The 17,778-nt window shown below is 49.6% G+C and overlaps 1 protein-coding gene across 1 annotated transcript in view; it reads left to right on the forward strand.

Annotated features, from left to right (window-relative positions):
- LOC138364721 (putative mediator of RNA polymerase II transcription subunit 29) overlaps window positions 1–17,778 on the forward strand; it is a 77,741-nt gene that overhangs the window by 11,926 nt on the left and 48,037 nt on the right. The gene's annotated exons all lie outside the window — the stretch shown is intronic.

Here is a 17,778-nt window from a genome sequence, read left to right on the forward strand (position 1 = left end):
GCGTTTTAGTGTCCCAGCGGCCCAGTCCTCGACCAAGCCTCCACCCCTAGGAAGCAGCCCGTGACAGCTGACTAACACCCCAGGTACCTATTTTACTGCTAGGTAACAGTGTCATAGGGTGAAAGAAACTCTGCCCATTGTTTCTCGCCGGCGCCTGGGATCGAACCCTGGACCACAGGATCACAAGTCCAGCGTGCTGTCCGCTCGGCCGACCGGGGGGTCAGTCCTTGGACCTATACTGTTTCTAATATATGTAAATGATCTCCCAGAGGGTAAAGAAACGTGAGGGTATAGACTCGTTTCTCTCTCTGTTTGCTGATAATGCAAAAATTATGAGGAGGATTGAAACTGAGGATGACAGTAGGAGGCTACAAGAGGACCTAGACAGACTGAATGAATGGTCCAACAAATAGCTGCTAAAGTTTACCGCGAGTAAATGCAAAGTAATGAAACTAGGCGGTGGAAACAGGAGGGCAGACACTGGATAGAGAATAGGAGATGAAGTACTTAATGAAAGAACAGAGAGAAAGATCTAGAAGTTGATATCACACCGAACCTGTCTCCTGAATCCAACATAAAAAGAATTACGTCTGAGGCATATGCGAGGCTGGCTAACATCAGAACAGCCTTCAGGAACCTGTGTAAGGAATCATTCAGAATCTTATATATCACATATGTAAGACCAATCCTGGAGTATGCGGCCCCAGCATGGAGTCTTTACTTTGTCAAGCATAAGACGAAGCTGGAAAAAGTTCAGAGGTATGCCACTGGACTAGTTCCAGAACTAAGTGGCATATAGTTACGAGGAAAGGCGGCGGGAAATGCACCTTACGACACTGGAAGACAGAAGAGTAAGGGAAGACATGATCACTACCTACAAAATCCTCAAGAGGAATTTGCAGGATAGACTCGGATAAACTATTCAACACTGGTTGTACGCGAACAAGGGGACACAGGTGGAAACCGAGTAACCAAATGATTGACAAGGACGTTAGAAAGAACTTTTTCAGTGTCAGAGTAGTTAACACGTGGAATGCATAGGCAGTGATGTGGTGGAGACTGACTCCATACACAGGTTTAAATGTATATATGATAGAGCCCAGTAGGCTCAGGAATCTGTACACTAGTTGATAGACAGTTGAGAGGCGGGACCAAAGAGCCAAAGCTCAACCCCCGCAAGCACAAATAGGTGAGTGTATGTGGCACACCTGTGGACTGACCCGTGTGTGTGGCATACCTGTTGACCCGTGCGTGTGTGTGTGTGGGGCATACCTGTTGACCCGTGCGTGTGTGTGTGTGGGGCATACCTGTTGACCCGTGCGTGTGTGTGTGTGTGGGGCATACCTGTTGACCCGTGCGTGTGTGTGTGTGGGGCATACCTGTTGACCCGTGCGTGTGTGTGTGTGTGGGGCATACCTGTTGACCCGTGCGTGTGTGTGTGTGGGGCATACCTGTTGACCCGTGTGTTTGGCATACCTGTGGACCTGTATGTGTGGCATACCTGTTGACCCGTTATTGTGGCATACCTGTTGACCCGTGTGTTTGGCATACCTGTTGACACGTGTGTGTGGCATACCTGTTGACCCGTGTGAGGCCTTCCTGTTGACCTGTGTGAGGCCTTCCTGTTGACCTGTGTGAGGCCTTCCTGTAGACCTGTGTGAGGCCTTCCTGTTAACCTGCGTGAGGCCTTCCTGTTGACCTGTGTGAGGCCTTCCTGTTGACCTGTTTGAGGTCTTCCTGTTGACCTGTATGAGCCCTTCCTGTTGACCTGTGTGAGGCCGTCCTGTTGACCTGTGTGAGGCCTTCCTGTTGACCTGTGTGAGGCCTTCCTGTTGACCTGTATAAGGCCTTCCTGTCGACCTGTGTGAGGCCTTCCTGTTGACCTGTGTGAGGCCTTCCTGTTGACATGTTTGAGGCCTTCCTGTTGACCTGTATGAGCCCTTCCTGTTGACCTGTGTGAGGCCGTCCTGTTGACCTGTGTGAGGCCTTCCTGTTGACCTGTGTGAGGCCTTCTTGTTGACCTGTATAAGGCCTTCCTGTCGACCTGTGTGAGGCCTTCCTGTGTGAGGCCTTCCTGTTGACCTGTGTGAGGCCTTCCTGTTGACCTGTGTGAGGCCTTCCTGTTGACCTGTGTGAGGCCTTCCTGTTGACCCGTGTGCGTAAGGGATCATACGGGGTTCAGGACGTGTAGAGTCAAGGTCAGTTACAGAGCTTTGAGGCCCAGGAACTGGGTGGGAGTAGCTCGAAGCGAATAATTTCTGGCGTGCACTCTTCAAGTCCCTGAGCCATATGGTGTGTCACCTTTCAAGGATCTCTCTTGTGGAGATTTACAAGATCCTGAGCAATATGGTGAAGGTTTATGCCCTCTTCGTGTAGATATCAAACGTTCTATTCCTTGTACATTTTCACTGCCATTTGCACTTTAACACCTTGTTTACGAATAGATGGTAGACGTTTTCTGATGGTGATGGCTTCTGCGTTATTTGTCCTTGATGAGAATTATATGGAGCTTTATATAAGTCTGTGTGTTCGTTAGTTACTCTTTATGCGTTAGCAATTTTTTCGTTTTGTTATGAAAGTTACTTCTCGCGGTGCCAACGAGGCCCTTATAATTACGCGTCGACTTTGCTAACGTATACTAGTTTGAGTGCAAGAATTTTGGCAAGGAATTCTGCTTAGTGAGTTCTGATTGCACTCAACATAACTTTGTTTGCAAGGCATAACTGTGAGGTGCTTGTGTACGAAGCTCAAGCAGACTCATAACAAAATAGTAACTGAGGGAGATTTTTATGTCTCGCGTGAATGCCTTTGTGCAGAATGGTCTACAAATGCAATGATATAACTGATGACTTAATCAAAACATTATGCTCCTAAGTAGGACAATGATCTTCATAATGGCTGGCCTTTGAGCAGACTAAAGGCACAGCTCTATTTATTAAGAACTGCAACGAAACATATTTGAATAAGGCACAATGAACTTCCCACTTCTCACCATTCATCATTGTATTAAAGAGGAAGAATGATCACAAAATTCTGGATCCTCCAGTAAGGTATGCAAATATCTATAGACGTTACTGCTGCTGGCTTAGGCTTGGATACAAGTATCTCTGACAGTTTACACCACCTGTTGATGTAGATTTACTAAATGTGAACCCTGACAGGAGAACAATTCGCATAATTTGCGTCACTATGCAATTGACTATGGAAAAAACGCCAAATCCAGAAAAAACTCTGCCAATTGTGGTGAAGAAATGTGCACCACCATTCAAAATGATGTTCTACGAGAAATCTTGAGATAAATATCCAAAGTTCAATTTAAGGCTAAACCACATTCCAGAAGATGAGGAGACGAAGACGTTTCGGTCCGTCCTAAACCATTATCAAGTATAATGTAATCACACAGTTCCTGAGCCCATTATGTGACTTACCTTGTGGTTACCTTGCGTTGATTCCCGGGGAGGGGGGAAGTCAAGGACCCAGCGGCCCGTTGACTGACCAGGCCTCCTGGGTGACGGTCAGGTCAACCAGGCTGTTGGACGCGGCTTCTCGTAGCCTGACGTACATTTTACTATGTAACCTTTTCCACCACCGTCCCCGGGATGGGTATGGGACTTCGGACTTTCTTTCTATGCAAAGAAAGTGAAAGTGGTCCACTCTGTCCACAGTGACAAAGACAGTATGAAGATGGTTACAGTGGCAGAGGGTGTGTAGTGAAGATGGTTACAGTGGCAGAGTGTGTGTAGTGGAGATGGTTACAGTGACTATTACAATGAGGAGTGGAGATGGCTACAGTGACTACTACAATGTGTAGTGAAGAGGGCTACAGTGACTACTACAATGTGTAGTGAAGATGGCTACAGTGACTACTACAATGTGTAGTGAAGATGGCTACAGTGACTACTACAGTGTGTAGTGAAGATGGCTACAGTGACTACTGCAATGTGTAGTGAAGATGGCTACAGTGACTACTACAATGTGTAGTGTTGGGGTTTCACCTCTCTTCTCTCTAGTCTGGGGTGAGCAATAGTTATGCCCAAGGTAACTCACCGTAGCCCTGCGGGTCTTCCCTCGATCCTCACTGCGCCACTGCACGCCAGGAGAGTCTCCCAGTCAATCTTAACGGCCTCTAATTAAGAAAGAGTGAGAACACGACTCGTGCACTTGACTGTCGTGTGCCCTCCCCAACAATAGGGTTCTACGGTTAAACACAAGGTCGCCAACTGGAGTTTAAGGTGGCCAGTAACACCATCAGTGGACTGGTGTATTCAGTGGTAGCCTTGGCAAGGTCACACTCAAAGATCAGGAATCAGGCAGGTACTTATTGTTATCACTCTATGTTTACCAGTATAATATAGCCACAAGATCAATGGAGGGGATGATAAAAACACAAAGAGAATTTTGTATTTTACTTAAAATGTATGAAAGATGTCACAAGGCCACACAATAATCGATAAATCAACTGATCCTGACTCGGCCGGTAATTCCCACGGATATTATGCGATCACTAGAGGGCAACACTCTCCCCTCCTCATCAAGTGTCAAGAACAGCTGATCGCAATGGTCTCTCCGCGCGAAATTTGCTTGTTTTCTAGATTCACGCGCGCGGTTTCTTTAAATTCTCCAATATTACTAAAAACTCGCACACTCGATATTGGCACAAATAAACCGAATCACTTAGTTACACTGTACTCAGGCTCAAACAGTCTTTTCTACAATCAATTCGACAATGATTCACTGTAATGGCTTTACATTGTTCTTCACTCAGCAATATATTAAGAACTATTAACACTGGAGTTTTCAGTACTTTCTCTCGAGGGCGATAGCACAATAATTCACTGTACTCACAAATGATTATTCACTGAATGAATATAGACATATATATGGTATATAAATCAATCATCAATACATGGAAAATAAATAGTTTCTGGGCACATAGCCTAACCTCCAAATACTGGCATAATCTTATATATAATTTACCACTATATGTTCATATCAAAATCTATAGAAAGATATACACAACACAGTAAATTTATCACTGGTTCCTGGTGTCTGTACACCCCAATAATCAACATGAATATTACAAGTACTCTTGATAGTACTGTCTAGCACACTGGTGCTTTACCGTGACATGGGTGAGACTTGCTCACGACATATAAAATCTTCAGGCTAGATAATATAGCCAAATAATATAGCTAACTAAAGGGGAATGGGGAGTATTATAGACTGTGGGTTGGTTGGTGTTGTCGTCGTTGATCCTTCTCTACGGACAACCCAACCCACAACTCGGTAGAGTGCTTACACTTCACTAGGAGATCACACTAGGCGCTTCTGGCTCTTGGAGAGGGGTTCCACGTCACACGTATAGGGGATGCGGCTCCAACACTCAGCCTCGTTGTCACGTGCACACACCCACTCGAGCCGCTGTGACTCCCCACTCTCTCCTTAGGTGATATGATCTCCTCAATCCCCTTTTGACTTATTAGTATTACCTTTTACCCTGTCCACAGCAGTGGTTCTTGTTTCTTTCTCTCTCTCTCTCCTTCTTTACTACCTCCTGGGAAGCCTCACTAGGACAAGGGCAAACACCAGCAAATTGTGACACATTTACTGAACAAAGCACATACACGATACATACACACATATAATAATAATGAATCCTATACTCCATAATATCACAATCAGGTTGCACTCCAACACCATCAGAACTCTATTATCAGCTTATCAAGTGGTATCCTACCTCCTGGTTCACCACCTGATACTATTAACCTCCTCAAGTTGATGAAGCCTACATACACTGTTGCACTATCAGCAAGATAATGTATATATAGAAAACAGCATTTGAATGCAATAACATATACCAGTACAAATGTTAATTGATACTTCAGTATAAAAAAACTCCTTGACATAAGAATGCCAACAGTCACTCACCTCTCACTGCGTCTTGCACGCTAATGACAACCAAACACTATCAACTCCCTATAAGTAATCCACCAGAACCTCCCCTTCCACCTCTGGAAGTTCACAACCCTAATATCCTTAGGTTCTTCCGGGCTTCACTACCAGGATCCTCTGCAGCTCCTCCAGGCTGCTATCATGAAGCTTCCTTGAGCAACTACGGTGCTTCACCCTTCTGCTAGGGTCCTCCACAGCTCTCTTGGCTGCTACACCATGAAGTTTCCCCGAGCAACTGTGGTGCTTCTCCACCTCTACAGAAGCACGTGACACTCCTCTTCACTGCTGCTTCTCCCCACAGCTCGAGGTCCTCTGCTCCACTACCTTGGAGTCTCATCAGCTACTTCATCTGCTGGCTTCGAAGTTCTCAGCAACTTCTTCCCCAAAGGCAAACCACAGATTAACTGATCGAGGGCGCTTTCCCTCTGACGGCGTCTGGTCAGGGCGCTCCACACGGCCCACAATAATGCCTCCGGGCGGCTTAATATTCACTAATTATCGTCCACGACTTGAGACCACACGTCCCCAGCTCGATTCCACAGCTGGCACGTCTGCACACTTCTCTTCTCTTAGAGATATATCACTAGGGGTTCCCTTCTGACGGGAGCTCAACGGAGCGCGGCTTCCCCCTGCGATGTCTGGCACTCAAGTGAGGTCAAGGTCCTCCGGAAGCGAGCCTCACGCCTCCAGCAAAATGTCCACATCTCCTAGCCAGTCATTTATCTATTTCCTTACTTACTGCCCATAATCTTAAATTGTTTTACATATCCAACCAGCCATTTTTCATATGGGTTATCACCTCAATATTCGCTAGACCTTCTAGTTAGGTCAGGCTTGCTGAATAACTCTCAAGAAGGGAGACTCGTTTCTCCTGCAGGCTGAGATCATAACAGGAGGGAACTAGAAACACCTACTTCACCCTATCCTCCGATGAGAGTCGAGATGTAGCTCCTGGTCCTCGTGTCGGGAACGCCCCCACACTACACGTCGTCGTGTCCTACCAGAGCCTCTCGTCGTCCCACCGTTTAGCGCGTCGTCTCCGTGCCTCCTCATTGCAGGTCCGTCCTCCTCCTTGACTTCTTGAAGGTTGGGGTCGGTCTCCTGGCCGTCGTCTTCTCCCAGCAACGGCTGTCGCCTACGTCTCAGCTACAGTCGTTCGGTTTCCCCAAATAGTCCTCTCTTCCTCAGCTACCCAGTGGCTCTGTCAGCCACTACGCTGTCACGAACTGGTGAATTGCCACAGACGTCACGTACGTCACTGCACGGCTTCACTGCTACTGGCACAGTACCTGACTGGAGCACTTGTTGCTCAAATAACCGTCAATTCCCTCTTCTGGTTCAACACATGAACTAGGGAAGACTTCTCAGACCACTGGCGGACATCAGATGACGCGTAAATCCACGGGAGCGAGGTACAACTGTCCTACTGACAAGACCATCCGTCGCACGTCCGACCTCTATGACGTGTCGTATCTGACTGCTGGCGCCAGCCCGGCGCGCTGGCCGGACCCCCTTCCTTCGTGACGTCACTTTCGCTACGGGAAGTTTTCATTGGCTCCCGGTGCCACATTGCTGTCGGTGACCAATCCGGTGCCACTGACGTCACACGGTTTTGGCGGGAGATCAGGGAAGCCAGCGCCATTTTGGCTCCCTAAAGGGCCTAAACCACAGGCCAAAATATCACTATTTCACAAATTTCTCGGCTCTCCGAGAACACTTCACTCTCTCCCATATATCAAATTGTAGCCTGCAACGTAGAGAACGCTTGGGAAAAGTAGACATGACTCTTACTGCAGGCGTGGGAGAATTATAAGGGGGGGAACTCCGTCACATACCCCTCCCCTTAAAATAAGAGTCATGTCTGGTTAGTGCATGCGGGATAGGGCGTCCGCTACTACGTTGTCCTTCCCCTTGATGTGTTTGATCTCCAGCCGGTATTCTTGCAGTAACAACGCCCACCTCGTTAGACGTTGGTTGGAATTCTTCATCTTGTATAAAAATGTGAGAGGGTTGTGATCGGTGAATACTAGGACAGGTCTCGCCCCTCCTCCCACGTACACATCAAAGTGCTTCAGGGCTATAACTAGCGCCAATGCCTCCTTCTCAACGGTGCTGTAGGCCCGCTGGTATTTTACGAACTTCTTCGAGTAGAAGGCTACTGGCCTATGCACTTCACTCCGTTCTTGAGCCAACATGGCCCCTATTCCAACGTCGCTGGCGTCCACGTACAGGATAAAACCGGCTGAAAAATCTGGAGATATCAATACTGGGGCCTCCGTCAACAATTTCTTGGTCTTTTCAAAAGACTCTTGGCAGGCCTCTCCCCATCTCCATCTTACATTCTTGGAGAGTAGCTCGGTTAGGGGATGCGCTACCGTGGAGAAATTCCGGCAGAACCCACGATAGTACCCTATCATTCCGAGGTACCTGAGCAACTCCTTGCGCGTCTTGGGCACGGGGTATTCCTTTATGGCTGCTACTTTGTTATCAACTGGAGTGACTTCACCTTGGCCGATGACAAAACCGAGGTACTCTAAGTGAGCTTTCCCGAACTCACTCTTGGCCAAATTTACAGTCAGGTTAGCCTCCTCTAACCTTCTGAATAATTCCCCAAGTCTCTCCAGATGCGTCCCCCAATCGTCGGCGTACACGACGATGTCATCGATGTAAACCGTGCATCCTACTGCACCCCTTAACAGCTCGTTCATCATTCGCTGGAAGCAGCTGCCGCTGTTTTTCATGCCGAAGGGCAACACCTTGTACTGGTACAGCCCATCAGGAGTCGCGAAAGCTGATATCTTCCTGGCCTCAGGAGTCAGGGAGATCTGGTAGTACCCCTTGAGAAGATCGACCTTGGATACATACCGTGCACTGCCCACCTGGTCAATGCAGTCACTCACTCTTGGCATGGGGTGAGAATCCGCCACAGTGATGGAGTTCACCCTCCTGTAATCTGTACAAAAGCGGTATGTTCCGTCGCTTTTCCTCACCAACAGGCACGGGGAACTCCACTCACTTTTGCTGGGCTCCGCAAGGTCGTTCTCAAGGAGGTACTCCACCTCCTTTCTCATCAGCTCTCGCTTCTCTGGGCTCACCCTGTACGCGCTCTGTTTGACGGGCCTGGCGTCCCTCACCTCCACCTCGTGCGTCACACTCCGGTGTCGTCGGGGCACGTCGGTGAAGAGGGAGGCATTCTTTCTCAGTAGGTCCGTCAGGTCCGCTCTCTGTTGCCCTTCCAGATGTGACAGCTTGTCCTTGATGTTTGCCAGACTCTCAGTGTTGGTGAGACGGGTGCCATCCGCCCTGGACCACTTTCCTTCCTCCTCCGGGAGTTCTTGGTCCACCTGTACGCATAGAACTGTCTTCTGCTGGGGTTCCCGGGTCATCGTTCCTTCCTGCCTGGCGGTTCCTCCTTCCACAGTGAAGAAGGGCTTCAGGCGGTCCACGTGACACACCTGTTTCTTTCGGGATCTGTTCGACTTCCCAATTTCGTACGACACCGGACCCAACCGTCGCAGCACTCGGTATGGTCCCTCGAACCGTGACTCGGTCACCCTACCTTTACGTGGAAGCAAGACCATTACTTGGGACCCGACCTGGAAATCCCTCTGTGTAGCTCTCTTGTCGTACCACTCCGACATCTTACGCTGTGCCTCCTTCAGGTGCTTCCCAGCCAGTTCCTTCGCTAGAGTGAGACGTTCTTTAAATTTCTGGACATATTCGTTCACCGTTCCCACGGTCGCTGCCGGTGTCCATTGTTCCCTCAGCATGGACAGGGGACTTCTCACCTCGTGTCCATACACTAGCTGGAATGGTGAGAATCCTAGTGATTCTACCACCGCGTTGCGTATGGCAAATAACGCGGGGTATATAGCCTCATCCCACTCAGCCCCCTGTTCTGCGCAGAACACTCTCAGCACAGTTTTCAATGTGGAGTGGAATCTTTCGATCGCCCCCTGCGACTGCGGTCGGTAGGGCGACGATCGAATCTGAGTCACTCCCCATCCTGCCATCGTCTGTCGGAACCATTTCGACTGAAATATGCTTGCGCAGTCTGTCTGGATCTCTTTGGGCATCCCCACCCACGAGAAAAATCGCTGCAGTTGGCTGGCTACTCCTTGCGATGTTAAACGTCGCATCGGGACGGCTTCCGGAAACCTGGTGGCTGTACACATTATGGTCATTAGGTAGGTGTTCCCTTTCTTCGTCCTTGGCAAAGGACCCACTCCATCAACTAGCAGACGCTCGAAAGCAGGCCCAAACGCTGGAACAGGGATCAATGGGGCCTTCGGTATCGCGGACTGGCTCTTCCCTGCCCTCTGGCATGGTAAGCACGTCTTACAATAGCGCCTCACCTCGGCGTCCATACCTGGCCAGTAAAAGTAATCCCTGATCCTTCGCAGCGTCTTAGTCACTCCCAGGTGGCCTGCAGAGTCCACGGAGTGCGCTAGGTCCAACACGGCCGCTCTGCACTGGGCCGGCAACACTACCTGGCGCCTCGTGCTTAGAGACTCTTCCCCGGCCTCCACCCTCACAGGTCTCCACTGCCTCATCAGCATGCCGTCTTGAAGGTAAAAATGAGTAGCCTTCTCAGGGCCAACACGTCCTCCTTGGGCCTCACTAATCAAATCGGGGAACTCCTCCTGCTGCAACTGTTCAAGACGAGCGCGGTCTACCCCTAGAGAACTGGTGAGGGTCACCTGCAACTCACCACTTGGGCTGTCTCCGCCCTCCGCTCGTTCTCCGGGTCTTACGAAGAGGTGATCTATTCCCAGGCTCTCAGTCGTCTCCTCGGCCCCATCAGATCCACAACCTCCTTGTCCTTCGCGTCGTCTTGGTATCACAGCACAAACTGGGAACGCCACCGGTGCGATTCCCTTCTCGCCCCCACAGGCGTTCCACTCTCCGCCTGTCTCCTTGTATTGTTCTAGGCATTCTTCGCCTTTCACAAGATTCGGAAGGACATATCCTCCACACGCGTCATTCCCCAAGATGACCTGCGCCTCCATCTTGGGCATTGATGTACAGACTCCCACCACTAGGGTCTGGCAGCCATAGTCGGAATCTAAAGTTACCTGGTGTAGGGGCATCCTCACTGGTCCTCCCACAGTGGTCACACTTGCTACCCCCACACTGGTACTTTCGTAACCCTCGGGGAACAGGGTCTCACTCACCAGGGTAAAATCGGCCCCAGTGTCTCTTAAGATCTTCACAGGGATGGGGTCTGCGTCCCCCATCCTTACGGTTCCTTGACACACGAATGGGTGAACTTGCTTCTCCCCACTCAGCGCGGGTTCATCCCGCACTCTCTCGGCCCTCTGGTCCTCGAACATCACTAAAGCAACGTGTCCCCGCTGCTTAGGGCGTCTGCATTCCCGCGCGACGTGTCCGGGTATTCCGCAGTTGTAGCAGCGGCCCCTCGGCGGAGACCATCCGCCACCGCTCGCCTTAGCACTGCCTCCAGAGGCCGTCGCACCCTGTGTCTTTCCCGAACCGCTTGTTGACTCCTTGGTCGCAACAACAGCTCCCGAGCTCTCCGCATGGTTCTTCTTGATCGGTTCTACAGCACCTTTTGATCCTCGGGTGTTCCAACTTGAGAGGTGGGATTTGGGAGAACTCGCTCCTGTCCTCCATCCATCCGTCCTTCTATAACTCCTATCGTTTCCGACGTATGCGGGTGGTCGGTTCTGTCCCTCTCGGCGTGGGCGTAGGGCTTCTTCTAGCATGTCGGCCCGGTCGGCTGCGGCCCTCAGGTCCTTTATGTCCGCCTCCTTTACTCTCATCCTGATCTCAGGAGGGAGCACGGACATAAACTTCTCCATGACCATTAGTTCCTTGATTTCTTCGGCCGACCCCGCTTCTTCAGAGTCCATCCACTTAAGGAACTTTCTTTCCATGTCCCTCGCCGTCTCCGCATACGATTTTCCTGGCGACCGGGTACATTCTCTAAACCTCTTTCTGTAACACTCTGGCGTGAGCTTAAAGGAACGGAGCACAGCTCGTTTTACCGCATCGTAGTTAGTGCATTCTTGGAAGTCGAGCATAGTGAAGGCTTCACGAGCTTCACCTGTGAGCCTCCCTTGGACCAACTCCGCCCACTCCGCCCTCGGCCACCTCTTCATAGCAGCAACTCTCTCAAAGTGATCAAAGAAACTTTCGGCTTCACTAGGCACAAAGACCGGCAGGTCTCGTTCCCTCACTCGTCGGTCTTCCTGTGGCGGGGCAGGGACACCTAGTCCCAGTTCAGCTCGCTTCAGCTCCACCTCCTTGTTGGCTTCTATTTCCTGTTGTCTCAGCCCTCGCTCGTGTTCTTCCCTGCGTAGTTGTGCTTCTCGCTCGTGTTCTTCCCGGCGCCGCTGTGCTTCTCGTTCCTCACGCTGCATCTGTGCTTCTCGCTCCTCACGCTTCATCTGTGCTTCTTCTCTCCTCAGCTGCGCTTCTGCTTCTCGCTCTTCTTTACGCTGCTGCGCTTCTCGCTCTTCTTTACGCTGCTGTGCTTCTCGCTCTTCCTTACGCTGCTGTGCTTCTCGCTCTTCCTTGCGCTGCTGTGCTTCTCGCTCTTCCTTGCGCTGCTGTGCTTCTCGCTCTTCCTTGCGCTGCTGCGCTTCTAGCTGCAGCTTCATTATTTCCAGCTTAATGCTGTGCCTGCTGCCGCTGGATCCCCTGCTGCTTCCACCAATACTTAGGTGTTCACCCTCACTGGCAGGTGTTTGGGGCCGTTCCTCCCCCAAAGCTTCGTCTCGAGCCTTGAGCTGAGCCATTATCTCTAGTCTTCTTTCGCCAACTCGGGCAGATTTCAGCTTTATTCCAAAATGATCCGCTATAACCTGTAACTGTGCCTTGGTGCACTCTTCCAGCACCTGTTCGTCTCTAGAGTCAATAAACTTGGTTACTTTATCATCCTCCATCTTGTGCTATGAGTGTTAACCTGCACCTGATCTCTAACACCACTGCCAAGTACCACTGCAACCTTTACTTCGATCTATATCCTGGCGAGGTCGCCAATGTTGGGGTTTCACCTCTCTTCTCTCTAGTCTGGGGTGAGCAATAGTTATGCCCAAGGTAACTCACCGTAGCCCTGCGGGTCTTCGCTCGATCCTCACTGCGCCACTGCACGCCAGGAGAGTCTCCCAGTCAATCTTAACGGCCTCTAATTAAGAAAGAGTGAGAACACGACTCGTGCACTTGACTGTCGTGTGCCCTCCCCAACAATAGGGCTCTACGGTTAAACACAAGGTCGCCAACTGGAGTTTAAGGTGGCCAGTAACACCATCAGTGGACTGGTGTATTCAGTGGTAGCCTTGGCAAGGTCACACTCAAAGATCAGGAATCAGGCAGGTACTTATTGTTATCACTCTATGTTTACCAGTATAATATAGCCACAAGATCAATGGAGGGGATGATAAAAACACAAAGAGAATTTTGTATTTTACTTAAAATGTATGAAAGATGTCACAAGGCCACACAATAATCGATAAATCAACTGATCCTGACTCGGCCGGTAATTCCCACGGATATTATGCGATCACTAGAGGGCAACACTCTCCCCTCCTCATCAAGTGTCAAGAACAGCTGATCGCAATGGTCTCTCCGCGCGAAATTTGCTTGTTTTCTAGATTCACGCGCGCGGTTTCTTTAAATTCTCCAATATTACTAAAAACTCGCACACTCGATATTGGCACAAATAAACCGAATCACTTAGTTACACTGTACTCAGGCTTAAACAGTCTTTTCTACAATCAATTCTACAATGATTCACTGTAATGGCTTTACATTGTTCTTCACTCAGCAATATATTAAGAACTATTAACACTGGAGTTTTCAGTACTTTCTCTCGAGGGCGATAGCACAATAATTCACTGTACTCACAAATGATTATTCACTGAATGAATATAGACATATATATGGTATATAAATCAATCATCAATACATGGAAAATAAATAGTTTCTGGGCACATAGCCTAACCTCCAAATACTGGCATAATCTTATATATAATTTACCACTATATGTTCATATCAAAATCTATAGAAAGATATACACAACACAGTAAATTTATCACTGGTTCCTGGTGTCTGTACACCCCAATAATCAACATGAATATTACAAGTAATCTTGATAGTACTGTCTAGCACACTGGTGCTTTACCGTGACATGGGTGAGACTTGCTCACGACATATAAAATCTTCAGGCTAGATAATATAGCCAAATAATATAGCTAACTAAAGGGGAATGGGGAGGGAACTAGAAACACCTACTTCACCCTATCCTCCGATGAGAGTCGAGATGTAGCTCCTGGTCCTCGTGTCGGGAACGCCCCCACACTACACGTCGTCGTGTCCTACCAGAGCCTCTCGTCGTCCCACCGTTTAGCGCGTCGTCTCCGTGCCTCCTCATTGCAGGTCCGTCCTCCTCCTTGACTTCTTGAAGGTTGGGGTCGGTCTCCTGGCCGTCGTCTTCTCCCAGCAACGGCTGTCGCCTACGTCTCAGCTACAGTCGTTCGGTTTCCCCAAATAGTCCTCTCTTCCTCAGCTACCCAGTGGCTCTGTCAGCCACTACGCTGTCACGAACTGGTGAATTGCCACAGACGTCACGTACGTCACTGCACGGCTTCACTGCTACTGGCACAGTACCTGACTGGAGCACTTGTTGCTCAAATAACCGTCAATTCCCTCTTCTGGTTCAACACATGAACTAGGGAAGACTTCTCAGAGCACTGGCGGACTTCAGATGACGCGTAAATCCACGGGAGCGAGGTACAACTGTCCTACTGACAAGACCATCCGTCGCACGTCCGACCTCTATGACGTGTCGTATCTGACTGCTGGCGCCAGCCCGGCGCGCTGGCCGGACCCCCTTCCTTCGTGACGTCACTTTCGCTACGGGAAGTTTTCATTGGCTCCCGGTGCCACATTGCTGTCGGTGACCAATCCGGTGCCACTGACGTCACACGGTTTTGGCGGGAGATCAGGGAAGCCAGCGCCATTTTGGCTCCCTAAAGGGCCTAAACCACAGGCCAAAATATCACTATTTCACAAATTTCTCGGCTCTCCGAGAACACTTCACTCTCTCCCATATATCAAATTGTAGCCTGCAACGTAGAGAACGCTTGGGAAAAGTAGACATGACTCTTACTGCAGGCGTGGGAGAATTATAAGGGGGGGAACTCCGTCACAGTAGTGAAGATGGCTACAGTGACTACTACAGTGTGTAGTGAAGATAACTACAGTGACTACTACAATGTGTAGTGAAGATGGCTACAGTGACTACTACAGTGTGTAGTGAAGATGGCTACAGTGACTACTACAGTGTGTAGTGAAGATGGCTACAGTGACTACTACAATGTGTAGTGAAGATGGCTACAGTGACTACTACAGTGTGTAGTGAAGATGGCTACAGTGACTACTACAATGTGTAGTGAAGATGGCTACAGTGACTACTACAATGTGTAGTGAAGATGGCTACAGTGACTACTACAATGTGTAGTGAAGATGACTACAGTGACTACTACAATGTGTAGTGAAGATGGCTACAGTGACTACTACAATGTGTAGTGAAGATGGCTACAGTGACTACTGCAATGTGTAGTGAAGATGGCTACAGTGACTACTACAATGTGTAGTGAAGATGGCTACAGCGACTACTACAATGTGTAGTGAAGATGGCTACAGTGACTACTGCAATGTGTAGTGAAGATGGCTACAGTGACTACTACAATGTGTAGTGAAGATGGCTACAGTGACAAGGTGTGTAGATATTCGTTCCTTGACATCAGCCATAAGCCTTATACCATTATGTCTTGAGAGTGTCGTAGGTAAGCGCCGCCCCCTTTATCTCTCTACATTTGCCACAACGTACAATATTCAGCCGTTTAAGCTAAGCAGACTCTCATGAACCGAACCAACCGGTGCACAGTGAACGAGAACCCCGGGGTTGTTGTTGTTGTTGACACAGCACGAGGACCCTGGGGTTGTTGTTGTTGTTGACACAGCACGAGGACCCTGGGGTTGTTGTTGTTGTTGACACAGCACGAGGACCCTGGGGTTGTTGTTGTTGTTGACACAGCACGAGGACCCTGGGGTTGTTGTTGTTGTTGACACAGCACGAGGACCCTGGGGGTTGTTGTTGTTGACACAGCACGAGGACCCTGGGGTTGTTGTTGTTGTTGTTGTTGACACAGCACGAGGACCCTGGGGTTGTTGTTGTTGTTGTTGACACAGCACGAGGACCCTGGGGTTGTTGTTGACACAGCACGAGGACCCTGGGGTTGTTGTTGTTGTTGTTGCTGTTGACACAGGACGAGGACCCTGGGGTTGTTGTTGTTGTTGACACAGCACGAGGACCCTGGGGTTGTTGTTGTTGACACAGCACGAGGACCCTGGGGTGGTTGTTGTTGACACAGCACGAGGACCCTGGGGGGGTGGTTGTTGTTGTTGTTGTTGACACAGCACGAGGACCCTGGGGTTGTTGTTGTTGACACAGCACGAGGACCCTGGGGTTGTTGTTGTTGACACAGCACAAGTACCCTGGAGATGTTGTTGTTGACACAGCACGAGGACCCTGGGGTTGTTGCTGTTGACACAACACAAGTACCCTGGAGATATTGTTGTTGACACAGCACGAGGACCCTGGGGTTGTTGCTGTTGACACAGCAGGAGGACCCTGGGGTTGTTTCAGTTGACACAGCACGAGGACCCTGGAGATGTTGTTGTTGACACAGCACGAGGACACTGGGGTGGTTGTTGTTGACACAGCACGAGGACCCTGGGGTTGTTGTTGTTGACACAGCACGAGGACCCTGGGGTTGTTGCTGTTGACACAGCACGAGGACACTGGGGTGGTTGTTGTTGACACAGCACGAGGACCCTGGGGTTGTTGCTGTTGACACAACACGAGGACCCTGGGGTTATTGCAGTTGACACAGCACGAGGACCCTGGGGTTGTTGCTGTTTACACAGCACGAGGACCCTGGGGTTGTTGCAGTTGACACAGCACGAGGACCCTGGGGTTGTTGCTGTTTACACAGCACGAGGACCCTGGGGTTGTTGCAGTTGACACAGCACGAGGACCCTGGGGTTGTTGCAGTTGACACAGCACGAGGACCCTGGAGATGATGATGTTAACACAGCAGGAGGACCCTGGGGTTGTTGTTGTTCTAGGGTTTGGTCATTCGGTTGAATGACCGAACACATTTCCTATTCAACGTAGATTCCATCCCTATCACGCTGCAGCATCCACAATCCTATTGTTGTCACACTGCGTCCTGCACCATCCTGACATTATCAAACTGCAACCTTCACCAACCCGTCACTATCACACGGCCACCTAAACTCTCCTATTGTAAGCTGTCTATATTACGACCTCTATGTACATATTCTAAGCTGACTATATTATTTCATCTCTGATATGAAGAGCAGATCAGGGAAAGAGCACCGATAGTTTGGTAAATTTTTTATTACTAAAATTAATTTGAGTAATTTAGAGTTCAAACAGCTTCTCTGAGTTAGTTGAATATGGTGACCATGGACTTCACAGGAAAACGCTGGTGTATATGGCTGGCAGAGGCAGTTGAATCGTTTTGGGTATCGATAAAAAGTTACTGCCTAAGGACACGCCGCGGGACTTCCGACCCCGTTGACGTGGAGTCTGGACCTGAAGACACTGCACACCTCACGGTGGAGCCTCATACCAGCCCGGACGTAATCATCGACACCAGCAGGGATGGTGTCGGAGATAAGTAAATGGAGAAAGAAGACCAGCACCATCCCGTACCAACCCACAGACAATCCCTCCAGTTCACTAGGAAGTCTGTGACGTCACATTTTAGG

Source organism: Procambarus clarkii, chromosome 14 (assembly GCF_040958095.1).
Source record: "Procambarus clarkii isolate CNS0578487 chromosome 14, FALCON_Pclarkii_2.0, whole genome shotgun sequence".
Lineage (NCBI taxonomy): Eukaryota > Metazoa > Arthropoda > Malacostraca > Decapoda > Cambaridae > Procambarus > Procambarus clarkii.